This window comes from Corvus hawaiiensis, chromosome 5, assembly GCF_020740725.1.
Source record: "Corvus hawaiiensis isolate bCorHaw1 chromosome 5, bCorHaw1.pri.cur, whole genome shotgun sequence".
Classification (NCBI taxonomy): Eukaryota; Metazoa; Chordata; class Aves; order Passeriformes; family Corvidae; genus Corvus; species Corvus hawaiiensis.
This window is the reverse complement of record NC_063217.1, coordinates 16081932-16094822: the sequence shown is the minus strand read 5'-3', so window position 1 is coordinate 16094822 and position 12891 is coordinate 16081932. Positions and strand designations below refer to the sequence as shown.

General features: G+C 39.4%; 1 protein-coding gene and 1 long non-coding RNA gene across 14 annotated transcripts in view; one reads left to right on the top strand and one right to left on the bottom strand.

Moving 5' to 3' along the window:
- Window positions 1-12891, top strand: part of LDB2 (LIM domain binding 2) — a 378538-nt gene that overhangs the window by 347028 nt on the left and 18619 nt on the right. The gene's annotated exons all lie outside the window — the stretch shown is intronic.
- Window positions 6857-12104, bottom strand: LOC125326190. Its single transcript, XR_007203711.1, has 3 exons — window positions 11941-12104; window positions 9486-9541; window positions 6857-8686 (listed from the first exon to the last, which is right to left on the bottom strand). It is a non-coding gene; the product is annotated as an uncharacterized LOC125326190 (long non-coding RNA).

Sequence of the window (12891 nt, the reverse complement as noted above, 5' to 3'; positions counted from 1 at the left end):
AACAGAAGGAACACAGCTTGATTTTCAAACTCCAAGCAAGAGTTTGCAGTACTAGCAATTAGGAAGATATTTGTACATGTAAACTGCAAGTCTTATCTGGAAATCACTGAGTTAATAATCTTGGGACCTTATGATGTTTCTTTTTACCAAGACACAGCAGTTTAAGGACATTATTGTGCAAAACTTTGTACAAATCTAGTAATAGATCAGCTGGTCTGTTTTTAAAAGGAGGGAAGGAAGACTATTTATTTCCCCCCAAAGGAACTGCTACAAAGCTATTTTCCTTATCAGAAGAACACCTTTTTCCTGAATGTTATCTCTGACATTTGTTCTTTTTAACCTAATGAGGGCAGGTGGAACACCGTGGGAATGAGTAATTGTTGATTTGATATAATTTTAACTTTTGTTTCAAGCCTGCACATGGAGTTGGTATTTTGAGCCTTCATTTTGCTTATTGGTGACCTTGGGCTATTTGTAGTCAATAACAGGGGAAAAAGATAGTGCTTCTTTTTACAGCTAGGCTGTTAGGTGGCTCAAACTCTTGCCTAGAGACCATGCAAATATATTTCTTCTTCTGTGACCAGCAGAGAGTGTTGCTTGTTCTTCCCACATAAAATGGTAGGGCGTATTTGTAATATAGGTTCTTCTCTGAATTTTTGATTTAGGCCTCTTACACATCTTGTAACAAACCCACAGTGGCCTTCCTGGCTAAGGGACCTGCTGTGCAGGTGGAGTGAGGCAGCACTGTGGCCCTGCCTGCTGCCCCAGTGCTCAATGGGGCTGGCAGTTGGCTGGGTGCTGCCCACCCTGGCACACAAGCTGACCTTTATTCCTTAGGGAAGGTTCCAGGAATTCCCCCCAAAACGATGTTTGGGCGTGGTCGTTCCCAGAAGATAGACTTTTCTCTATCAGATGTAAGGGGCTATGCAAATCTGTTACTCCACTGGTCAGTGGAATTGGCATAGGGATTGATCCTCTCTGGAATGGATGCAGCATTGTGCACACAGTGAAACCCAGTGACTGGGGGAGAAGCTTGTGTACCCTCAGATATGCCTATGCTCCGCCATGGCCAGCTTGTTTTAATTTGCCTTCTTGGTACTAAAGAAGTATGGGGGAAACCTGAGGTTACACATTTTCAACATGCATGAAAAGTAAAGGCATGAAAAGTACAGATTTAACCTTATCTATGCCCAGGTGCAGCCTCTCTCTATCGTGGCATGAACCCAGTGGTGTGTTAAATTCTGAATACAGAATACGAGGTTGTAGAGTATCAAAGCTCAGGGAATACTCTGATACACTCTCTGGAATCTTAAATGGCTGAACAACCATGGTATTTTTGCATGTCCCTAGTACTTTACATGGTACTCTAATACCAAACCCTAGATGAAGGTGAATACCCAATGTTGCTACTCTGCCAGGATCAGAGGACAGCTTCTATAACAATAGGCAGAAAAACTGCTCTAGCTCAGCCTGACAGTTAAATGACCATTATTTTTACTTCCATCAGGAAGATTCTTGGTCTAAATGACACTTTCTCTTCGCCATACTTGGCTACTGGGAAAACTAGAAGAGTCATACACAGATAAAAAGTAATTTAAATGTAATATAGAACTAAATGTAGGGGTTTTTTTATTGTCATCTCTCTTGGCTACTGGCCAAAGAGATTTGGTACTCAGCTGTTATGTCATCTTACTCATGGATGTGTAAGGGTGATCCCCAAGAGCTCTTCCAAGTCTGGACCTGAGAGTCACAAGCCTCCACAGTAACATCATCCTCTGTGCCAGAATGACCCTTTCTGGGGAGCAGAGATAATCAGCAGTAATAAGAGCTAAAATAAGATAGCTTTCCTTAAAGATGCTAGCAAGAATCTGGCTCAGAACACAATCCCAAAAATGCCTTTGTCTATCACCAAGCAGAAAACTTTCTCCGATTGCTTTCAGAAACCCACACATGGATTGTCCATCTGTACAGTTTCTTAAGCAGCATTTGCCCCACATCACTAGTTTCAGCCACACATTTCTGCCCACATGATGCCTGTTTCCTTAGTTATTTCTTGGACAGATCTCTTCCCCCAGCTGTTTTGCTGTACAGCCACACAAATAGCAGTGCTTGCACAGCAGTGGGACAGTACGGTGCTGCTTAAGCTGGCATTGCCACCTAAGAAACAGTAGCCTTAGTGTAGCTCCTTTGGATCCTGTCCCTTCCTAAACCTTCCACATGATTGCTTCTGGCCTTGCTTTCCAGGAGAGGGGGAGAAGAAGGAGAAAATAGTCAATGAGTACCATGTCTCTGAATTAAGATTTTTCCCAAGCAGCAGTTTATTCAACTTATTACGGACCATTCAATCACAGGTTGGATACAAATACTTGCAGTCTTTTCAGAAGAAAAGTTTAACTCATTTCTCCACTTAGCCACAGATTAATGAAGGGTTGGGGACACTGGGGCATACTTAGTGAACATAAAAATATCGCCATAATTTTTTATGTTTTCCACACCCTAAATGTTCACTTGGTGGTGGCACATACCATATTGCTTCCCAGAATACCCAGACTAGAGTTCTTTTGCAGTCTGCAAAACTAATTAAAAGCTTCAAAACAAGCAATCTGAAAGAGCATATTCCTGCTAAAGCTTTGCTGGTCAGTGGTTTCTGCAGACTAATTTATCCTCATGTCTTGATCAATTGACTCATGCCATAATTATCTCATACTTTCCCATTCAATATCAGAATCTTTTTAATTATTGGGACTCTCTGTCTCTGGCTGTGCTTTATACCTGGTGCCATTTCATAAACTTCAGAAAATTTCTTAGCAAGAGTTTCCACCTTTCACTGGAGATAACTAAGGGACACTTCAAGTTGTATGATTCTTCAGCAGCACCTCCCAGAATGAACCCACTCAGGAAGAACAAGATAAATCAAACAATATGGGCAAGGACATAATGCAGACAATTCACAAGAATAAAGCATCTGCATTAGTCTCAAAACAGCAATTCAGATGAGCATAGGATTAAGCAAATACTGTATATGCCAGTTCATTTGCACCATCTGCTGAACCAAGTATCAGAAGGGGAAAGGATAGTAGGCACATGGGGCTGTGTGTTGAAATAGATTTGGAAAAACAAAATTGTTTCAGAAAGCTATGAAAACAAAAATCTGGGTGCTTACAAACCTGCAGCCAGCAGAGGCAAGAAAGAATGATGTCACTTCATAGACCTCAGAGATTTGCTTTTTTCATTTACCATTTTTAGAAGTGAGGAAGGTTATGGAACTCAATATAACTTACTCTGGAGTCTAGTTCAGACAGGAATTGCTATTCAACTATAGGAACCACAAGCATGGTTCCTATTAGGCAGAGAACAAGAAGCACAAATTTTTCAAATGTACATGGATGCTGTGAGTGAGTACCTGCAAAGTTGGGGCTTGGACACAGTCACCAGGATACAGCCACAGACTGACTGTGTTTAGATGGTTTAGACATTGAAGCCACTTGCTAAGAATCTTTTGTGTTCACTGGAGCATGCGAGAGACATTTGGAACCTTTCAGCTGATCTTCAGATCACTAATATTACTGAGAATGCTTTCCTAGAAAATATGATCAAAACCTGAGAAATTCTGTTGTTCAGATACTGTTGTAAAATATGTGTATTAGTCAAAAGATTATATTGGATTTCTGCATTGACAAACACAGGAACACTAAAATAGAGGAAAAGATCCCGTTATTCCAGTAGTCTGGGAAGTGCTGGTGCATCTCTCTGAAGTGTCATATGGTGTATTAGTATAAACGAACCCATTTCAAACCCTGAAAATATGTGTTTATTTCTCTTCATCAAGACTGCTTAAATATTGGAGGTTACAGTTTTTCTCTTGTAATATTAATTGCTACAAGAAATGTAAATTAATTGTTACTTATTTAATTGATAATAATTACACTTAACAATCTGTGCTGCAAAAGGTAATGGCTGTGGAAGTCAAAAGGCATTTGCACAGAAGTTTAAATTGGTGATAAATGGCTTCCTTGTGTGAGATGACACATAAGATCTGCAAATACAGTCCCATCTTTAAAGACTTGAAAAATTATGGTTTAGCTGCAAGGAAAAAAAAAGGAGGAAACTGTGTCTCTTCTTTTGGTGTTGAATAGGACAATATTCTGGAACATGACTGTAAAAATTAGAAAGGTCCCTTTAAAATGCAATAAGAAGTAGGAATTGTTTATTTTAAATTTTAGTTCCTGCAGTGTCAGAAAACCTCAAAAATACTCATGAAAGCATCATTGATTCATAGAGAGATGGTGTTAAAGGACATAAGGCAACAGAATAGAATTCTGTCGGACTTTGTGCATATCATGGGCCATTATACTTCACTGAATTACTGCCAAAGTGAGCCTAGTGGCTTCAATTTCACTGAGACATAACTGGTGTTTGGCAAGAGCAGAAAGTATCCTCACAGTACCCATTTCAAATTATGGAATTATTAGTTTCCTTATTATATAGATGGGACACAGAGTGGTTTGGGGAACCGTTGAGAGGTCTTTCTGGATGCTATATGCTCTACCAAGAGGCTATTTTCTCATGGAAATAAAAAAAAAGGAAAACACCACAGGAATCTTGAGGTCTCAGTAACTCCTTCTCCATAAAACTGTCTTCTCCTGATGCTAGGGGTGATAATGAGAATTTGACGATTGTTCTGTGACTTGTGTGATATTTTCAGTCCTGGCTGGGACACATTAAAAAGCTGTTTTGAAGATAGAGGATACATTACTGTGATCACACTAGCAAAAAAAGTTCAAAATCTGTCCTTGCTGTCTAAAAGCACTGAACTGACTGAAGAAAATAGATGTGTTAGCATAGGCAAAATTACCCAAGCCTTGTGCCAGAATTGAAATTCACATTGCCTTGCTCACATAAGAAGGTGTAAATTGTATTTTTTTTTTTTAATATAAATGAAGTTTAAGAAGCCAAATTGTAGTTGTTTTTGTGGTCAGAGTTTCCAGCAACAGGCACCGTGTCTTGTGAGCTTCCAAAAACATTGTGACCACTCTGGAAATAACAGTTGCAGTGACCCCAGCAGCACTGGGACCAGTGCACACTGTCTTCGTGCATCAGTAATATATGGACAGTGCTATTTGCAAGAGACCACAGATTTCAGTTTCCTCATCCAGAAATGTCAGTCTGTCCAATTAGTCCAGTTCCTCTTCATTAAGGAAAACAAACAGACATTCCAGTCACCAGACCTGTAGCTGTCACTGGTTAGATGATGCTCCCTGCCTGTATTTCCACTAGTAAATGAGATAGACCTATGGCAATGAGTTGAGAACTGCCATATAAACATCTGCCCAGGTGACCTGTTGGCACATTTTCTTAAGTTATCCCATGCCACCTCACTGTCTCCCAAACTGTGTCTTGGTGCCATTCTCGGATCAACCTGGGTGAGAGTAGTTTTTAGAAAGTGTGAAGGGGCCACCCTCTGCTGGGAGCAGGCAGGGTTGAGCTGTGTGTGCACAAGTGCTGCACTGGCACCCTCCCTGAGGGCTGGAGAACAGGCCTCACCTGCTTCATTTGGGAGTATTGTGCTTTATCATTTATCCATAAGTGGTGTCATAACCATTAGCAATGTATCCTTGTGCATTGGATCATCAAGCCATATAAACTTAGAATGGCTCAGATGAGAGGAAAATTACATTTCTGTTATATTAACAGAGCATCCATTGTGGAATTGAGGCTGATTTTGTTGTCTGTGTTGGACAATACCTGATCTGATGCTGGAATGAAACCGGCAGATGATTCCCTGTACACCATGAAGCATGCTGATACAAAAGTAATCTGTCAAATTTTCTTGAAAAATATTGAACTGGTCAAATTAATTTCTACAAGCACAGCTGTCTGCATCACCAATAGCCAGGAGCTTTAACACCAGGGCTGCTGTGCTGCTGAAGCACAACCTTAGTGACACACTTTAACAGCTTTGAGAGCAGTGCTGCAGTGCAATTGGTAGCACTGATACACACACAGAAAACCTTTCTCAATATTGCTGTTACTGAGAACTTCAAATGAATGGATGCATTTGAAAGACTTCCCAGAAAATACATTTCCTTTTCAGCTGGCAGCTCAGTTATTCATCTAAGTAGTCTGTGGATTAAGTAATTTGACAGGTTTCTTTTATCAAACAATTGTGTGTCATTGCTCTCTCCTTTTTCCAACTCACCTGTACAACTAACCCAGATATTCAACACAGACATTTCAAGGCACACACCAGGACCAGCCAGCAGCCACACCAAGCAGCATGTGATGATGCCAGTAACCACTACAGGGCACATAAATGGGGTCATAAACCAGGGACAGAAAACCAGAAGCAGGGGAAGGGTTAAGAAGATTGTTTTTTCCTGTTTGCTTATTAGCTTATTGGCATAAGTCTCTCTGGACATGGACAAAGAGGGAGCACAGATTTTAGTCATTTCATGTCTCTCAAGACTAGTGCAGGGAGGTCAAGTTGAGGTACAGCATCATGTATTATAAAGCAGCAGAATGATGTGGTATCTAATTTATTAAGTGACCAATCTGATAAAATCAGATTGGGCAATCTGATTTTTCTATGTGTGTGGGAATTCTCAGTTTGTTGGTACTGTTGGTACTTCTCCTTCTTTCTGTTTATGCTGTGCTGCAGGGTGGGGTGGGTGGGAAGAGGCTGGACTCTCCCCATTCAGATGCAGCTGCCATGTGTTTCCCTGGGGAGGACTTTTACAGCACAGACACTCAGACCACCAGCACTTTTGAGTGGGTGGTGTAAGGCAGTGCCAGTGTCCCCACACAATGTCCCCACAGCACTGCGAGATGCAGTCGTTCTGGGAAGCAGGGGCCACACGTGCCATTGTGTTTTACCTCCACCTGATCATCATATCCACCCACCTAAAATTCCATCTCTGTTTTCTATATAGATCCTGACAGAACAGCTCAAGTACACTGTGTACAGTCAGAGGACAAGTATTGATTTTCCTGTACCTGAATAAAATTCTTCACAGAAAAACAAAGCTAATGTTGGTGTTTCGGTTTTTCTCTCTTGACTTCTGTGCGTGGGTTTCTGTTCTCACCATATAGTATTTGATCCATATGAGGTACACAGTCAGAGCTTGATTTTTAAGATGTGCATGACCCAGGCTCTGATCTGTGCAGGCACAATTTCAGAGCCAGTATAAAATTTTGCCTATGTTTTATTGCCTGTATTTAATTGAAGTGCAAAGCAATCATTTCCTTCCTACCTACAAATCAGCGAATCAGATAGGCCGTTATTACATTTTTCTGGTGTAATTATCAGGAACCGTACCCTACCACATCAGCATTGCCTAAAAGTTTCGATGTTTCAAATCTTCACTTCACTGGACCAAGGGACAACCAGCCTGATCTGAAGTCTATGTTTATTTATTTTGAAGAGGTTGCTGTGAGTTAAGGTTAATACGGCATTATTTTAAGAATAGGTGTAGTATACATTAGTTGTGTTGCTAATTATATTGCTATGAAAACATTTGAAGCCTTATTAACGTACCCACCATTGATACTTAAAAGCATTGTTGCCTGATGGTGATAATACAGCTTCACTAGTGGATGATCTATGACTGCAAGCATTAAATACTCCCTACTTTAAAGTCATTAATCCCTACTTTCTTCGAATACATTTAATTAAAAAGTTCCATTTTCCAGTAATTGCTGTTTTTATATAACCCCGAAATGGAATTTTATTCAGGAACAAGGTCTTTTATATAAACATCCATCTGTCCACAGCATAACAGTGCTGGGACAAGTTTTGTGGATTGGGTGAGAAGTGATTACAGAAGACTGTGTCCCTGTAAGAACTGTGAACTTTTGTCCTTCGTGTAACAGCTTTGGAGCATTTTTGCTTTCTGAATTTTGAGGCCAGACAAGCGAATTGCGGAGTCAATAAGAGAGAAAATCTTGAAACAATGAGTTTTATGCCTACTGGAGTCACAATATTAGTTTATAAAAAAAAGCTCCTTCCTTATTCCTTGTTTTCCTGTGTCAAGGTCTGCACTGCAAAGTATCCTCCTTTTTATTTGAACACAGAATTAAGCAAACCACAATTGCAGGTATAAAAATACATATAAGTATATATATATTTATCTCCTCTGTCCTTCAGGCTGAGAGATATCACTAATAAAAAGAAAATATGTTGGTATTAATAAGGTTGGCATTCAAAAAGTATGAAATAAATGCATGGAAGTTTGTCAGCTTATTAATCATTCTGTTATAAGTGGTGTTTTCACTTTGATTGCTCTAACATCTAACCACAGTTCACTGGCTAAAGGCCAAGGTAGCTTTTGCATTGGCACATTACCATGCAGTGTACTTCTGTACTTCTCTTCCATTTATTAATGCTGCAGACTTCCTACAATTCAGGCTAAAAATAGAACTGGTTATGTGAAAAACACTGCATTTGTGCTTGAGCTGCAGTATAGAAAGAAGAGGATTTTATATGGATGGGGAAAGAGATTCATGACACAGAAGAGCTAGCTGCTTATATTCTGGAAAAAGCTTTCATTTTTCATGGTTGTAAATAAAATTAGAGTTGCTATGTACACGTTAGTCTGAAGGATGAATCACAGTTGTATTGCCTCGGTCTGTATGAATCTTCATGTGTATCTATTGTATGAAGGAGAGATGATTTCTTGTACAAGGAAACCTGAAAATAGAACAACATATGGAAGTGAATTTGTAAAATCAAAGGTGAATGTGATGTTTTGTTTTTCAATATAGAGACTGTCTTCATCTGTGTCACATATTTTGAAGTAGCCTCAAAAATTATATGCAAACCAAAAACTTCAATCTCACCACTAAATTTTTGGACTTGCATTTTGGCCAGGCATAGCATCTCCTATTGGTCTGCTTTCAGTAACTTTAAGTCAGCATTTGCTGTCTGCAGACCGCTTCACCTCGAAAACATTTCTAAACTTATTTCCAAGTTGTAATACAGCTGCACACTAAAAATTTTCAGCATTCAAATGCAGTCCTTACACTCTTGATCTTTCTTATAATACTGTGATTTGTTTTGAATCAACAGTAGTTTGAACAAGACAAACAACATACCAGCTTCCATCTGAACCTAAGGGAGCTGCCAGGGACACAGGTGAAGAGTGATAGTGGATGCATTTCATAGTCAAAATGAAAAGCGGCAAAACTGATAAGGTCTCATTGTTGCACAAATAGAAAAAGCTAACAGTTTGCATATCAGAAATATCAGGTGTTAGGATTTGACTCAGAACTGCTGAATAGGAGCATGTTTGCCTTTGGAGAAATAGAGAGGAAGGAAATGTCATGCAGCAACATCACACGTGATAGTGATGGGAGATGGCAAACAAGGAAATAGACCTTTCCGATGCTGTTTCCTAGAGATACTGTTTGGACTGGCTGTGATGGTGGATTATTAAGGAATTCTGATTATTAAATATCTGTGCTTGGCAAAGAATAAGAGAGCAACAAACCTCTTTTGAAGTGCACTACAGTCTCCGAAGTCACCCTTGTTTTTCTTAACTTGGTACTGTGTAAGAAATAAAATTGGTGATCGTGTTAGAAGCAGAGGCAATAATATTGAAATGAGAACAAATTGTAAGCTGTATGATTTTTGGACTATCTAGAGAAAATGAAATTAAGAGAGCTTTCAAATGCCATATGCTTTGCACCAGGCCACTGAAACACGTTGAGATAAAACAATAGCTACTGGGTTTCTATGTCAATTCATAACCTATAATTGGATTTAAAAGATGAGGTATTAGTTCACAGGACAAGGCTTAAGTAAAAAATATTTGGTGCAAAATGCTTAGCTCCTCCTCTTAATTACTACAGACCAGCTTTAAACCTTACCTAACAGTGGAACTCCATCCAAACCCAGTACAGACTGAAATTAATGAATCTGCTCCAATTTACATTAAAATTTAATTTTGTCCTGACAAGCTCTCTGAAATTGATACTCACTGCAATACTGAGTGCAGTATAAAAGATCATATCATGCAGTCAACATGATGCACTTTGCAATGTAATTTAACACTAATGTTAAATTAAATTACAAAGATAAATTTTATGGTCTCTCTTAAAATCATTTAAGAGCTTAATTTTTATCTGATATGTGTAAGACACAAATCTTTCCTATTGATCACTGACTATACAGATAATTGTGAGAGAAGAATCACAAAATATGATGAGGTGTCCAAGGCTTTTCTTTATGATACAAACTTGTGACTTGATGTATTAGTCCTTTTCCGCAGTTGGGATCTCTGCTGAAGGAAAAGGCTCAAGTAGGTTGTCCTCACTGACAAAAAAACCAATCTGTACCGTTTGGATGAGGCCAGATTGTTCCAGGAGATCCATAAGGAAGACTTAGGCAATGTTAAACAAGATTTAGATGATTCAGACTGTAGATTTTCATGGCCTTCAGAACTAAGCCCATCAGGAGGAAGATGAGACTCCTCCTATAAGTCCTTTTATTTTCATTAGCTGAAAATACATACAGCAACTGAATGCAGTTTGCCTCTGCCATTGGGCTTCCAGGAATATCTACTCTTATCTACTTATGTTATTGAAACCAAGTACCCTTACTTTGTCTGATTTGTCATCAAGGGAAGGGAAAGGAAGCAGATAACGTTCCCTATTCACTTTGGTGTAGGAAGAACTGTGAGCCCAGCTGGTGGAAACAAAATTAAAAGCCCATAAGACTTGTGTGTGATGCTGTTGAAGGAGGGGTTTTTCAAAACATCTCCCCACTGTACAGAAGGTAAATAGGAAAAAGAGCATTTGCTGAAAGGACATTCTTTTAGTGTCTGGGTAATGAGAGGAAGAGTGAATCATTTAAAGTTGCAAAGTTCTTGCAAAGAACCCAAAAAATAGAAATTTAAAAAAACAGTATTAAAACTTCAAAGAGAGAAGCAAAACTACAAGCAGTGGATCTCCTTTCTAAACCCTTCCTAAACTATGGATCTTAAATAAAAAGATTAAGCAAAATCACAAGGAAAAACTTTTCAGTTTGAGGGGAGAGGGTTTTCAAATAGTTACAGCAATGACTGAGAGCCCTAAAACATTTTTTTAATGCTTAAGAATATTCTGAAACAGAATTCCTTGCAGCACATGCTGTAATGATGAGCATACTGACAAAGTGATAACTAAATAAGGTATATGTCAAACTCATCTCCACAAATGCACTCCAGCTTCCCCTCGGACAAGGAAAGGAGAGCACATCTGTCCAGTTCAATATTCATTATGTGGCATCTTGAAGGTGCTTCACACCACTCATTACTTACAAACTGAAGATGTCACTAAGACTGATCATATCCACTGTAAGAAATGCTTAGTTTAGTACAATATTATGCTAAGTAGGCCCTCAAATGAGGTTTTTTTCAGGGGAGAGTGTGCTCAGCTGTCTGCACAGCACTTCAGCAGCAGCTCTGCAGGAGCAGGGACATTGACAGGAATGCTTTCCTGGTTCTGGAACTGATAAAACCAGAGCCCTTCTGCTAGCCTGGGCACACTGCAGGGAGTGAGGAACATGCAGTCCTTGCTGAGATGCAAGGAAGGAGGAAGAAACTTTTTGAATTGTAAAGGAGGTTGGGTTCCCTGCTGACCAGGTGCACAGTTTTGACGCTGTCATGGTGCCACCACAAGGAAAGGCAGAATTAATAGCCACGAGAGCTAACAAAGTTTCCATAGGCACCTGAATTGCACCAGAGTGCATGGAGGAGAGGACACTGGTGGGAGTTGTTATCTAGCTGATGTGTAAAGGAGGGGGGAAAAAAAGGGAGGGGCAGGGAAGGAGGGAAGGAGAAATTAAATTGGGGTGCAACACTAACAAGAATTAGCTGCAATGCTGGTGATGGCTGTGCTAAGATCTGTTTCCTACCCACTCATAGTATTTGCCTGAAAAAACATGTTTTTTAAGCTTAGTCTTACCTGAAATGAATGCTGCTTCTTTCCATTATTGCTGTTGCTGGGATGTTGCTGGGAATTGAAATGGCTGCAGATACAGAACAGTGTAAAAACATGATGAGCTATGTAGCTTGGGAGCAATTGAGCAGCTGAATACTGCATTATTGAGAAATCATTCGCTACCTCTGGGTGTTAGTGAGAAACTGGAGAGTCCTAGACTGGCATTCAGGGCATAGCATAGGATGAATAAACATTACTGAGTGCTGAGTATTTACTAGTCATTCCAGCATGGAGCTTCAGCAGTTGTGTGTCATCCCACTGTGTCTTCCAGGGTTGGCAACACACACAAAAGGAATAGTGAATGCCAGGAGCCTTGTGGCAGACATTTTTCCTAAATAACCAAGTTATCAACGAAATTAATGACATTTTGTATAAAGTGCAGCAGGCAAAACAGCCATATTTCCAGGTGTCAATATGTGAGAACTATTTAAATATGTATCAGTAGTCCTAAGGGACTTGTAGATAGATACATGAAATTGTGATTTTTATGTGCATACCTTTCTATTGCCAAAATACTCCTGGCTTAGTATTTTACCTCTTATCTAGTTGAGATAGGAATCTTTTTAGAACAAGAGGCTCTGTATTTTGTAAAATATATGTATATCTCTGGCATTGTACAAATAATAAGCTGTAGATGCAAATGATCATTAATATTGCAAGTGTAAAGCTGGAAATCCTAATTTCTAGCTTCTTAGGTGATTGTAAGTACAAATATTTCTTGACTCAGCATGGTACACAAAACATGGAAGCTTCTCCCATGCTGAGTGATGCCTATTAAGTATATCCCACACCCTGTAAATCTCAGGTTATGGAATTTGTCCCAGAATCTGCTTTTGCTATGGTATTGTGCTGCAGAAACTCGTGCTGTATTTTTTAAAGCTAACACAAAATATCCACTCTATATGAGTTTGGAGT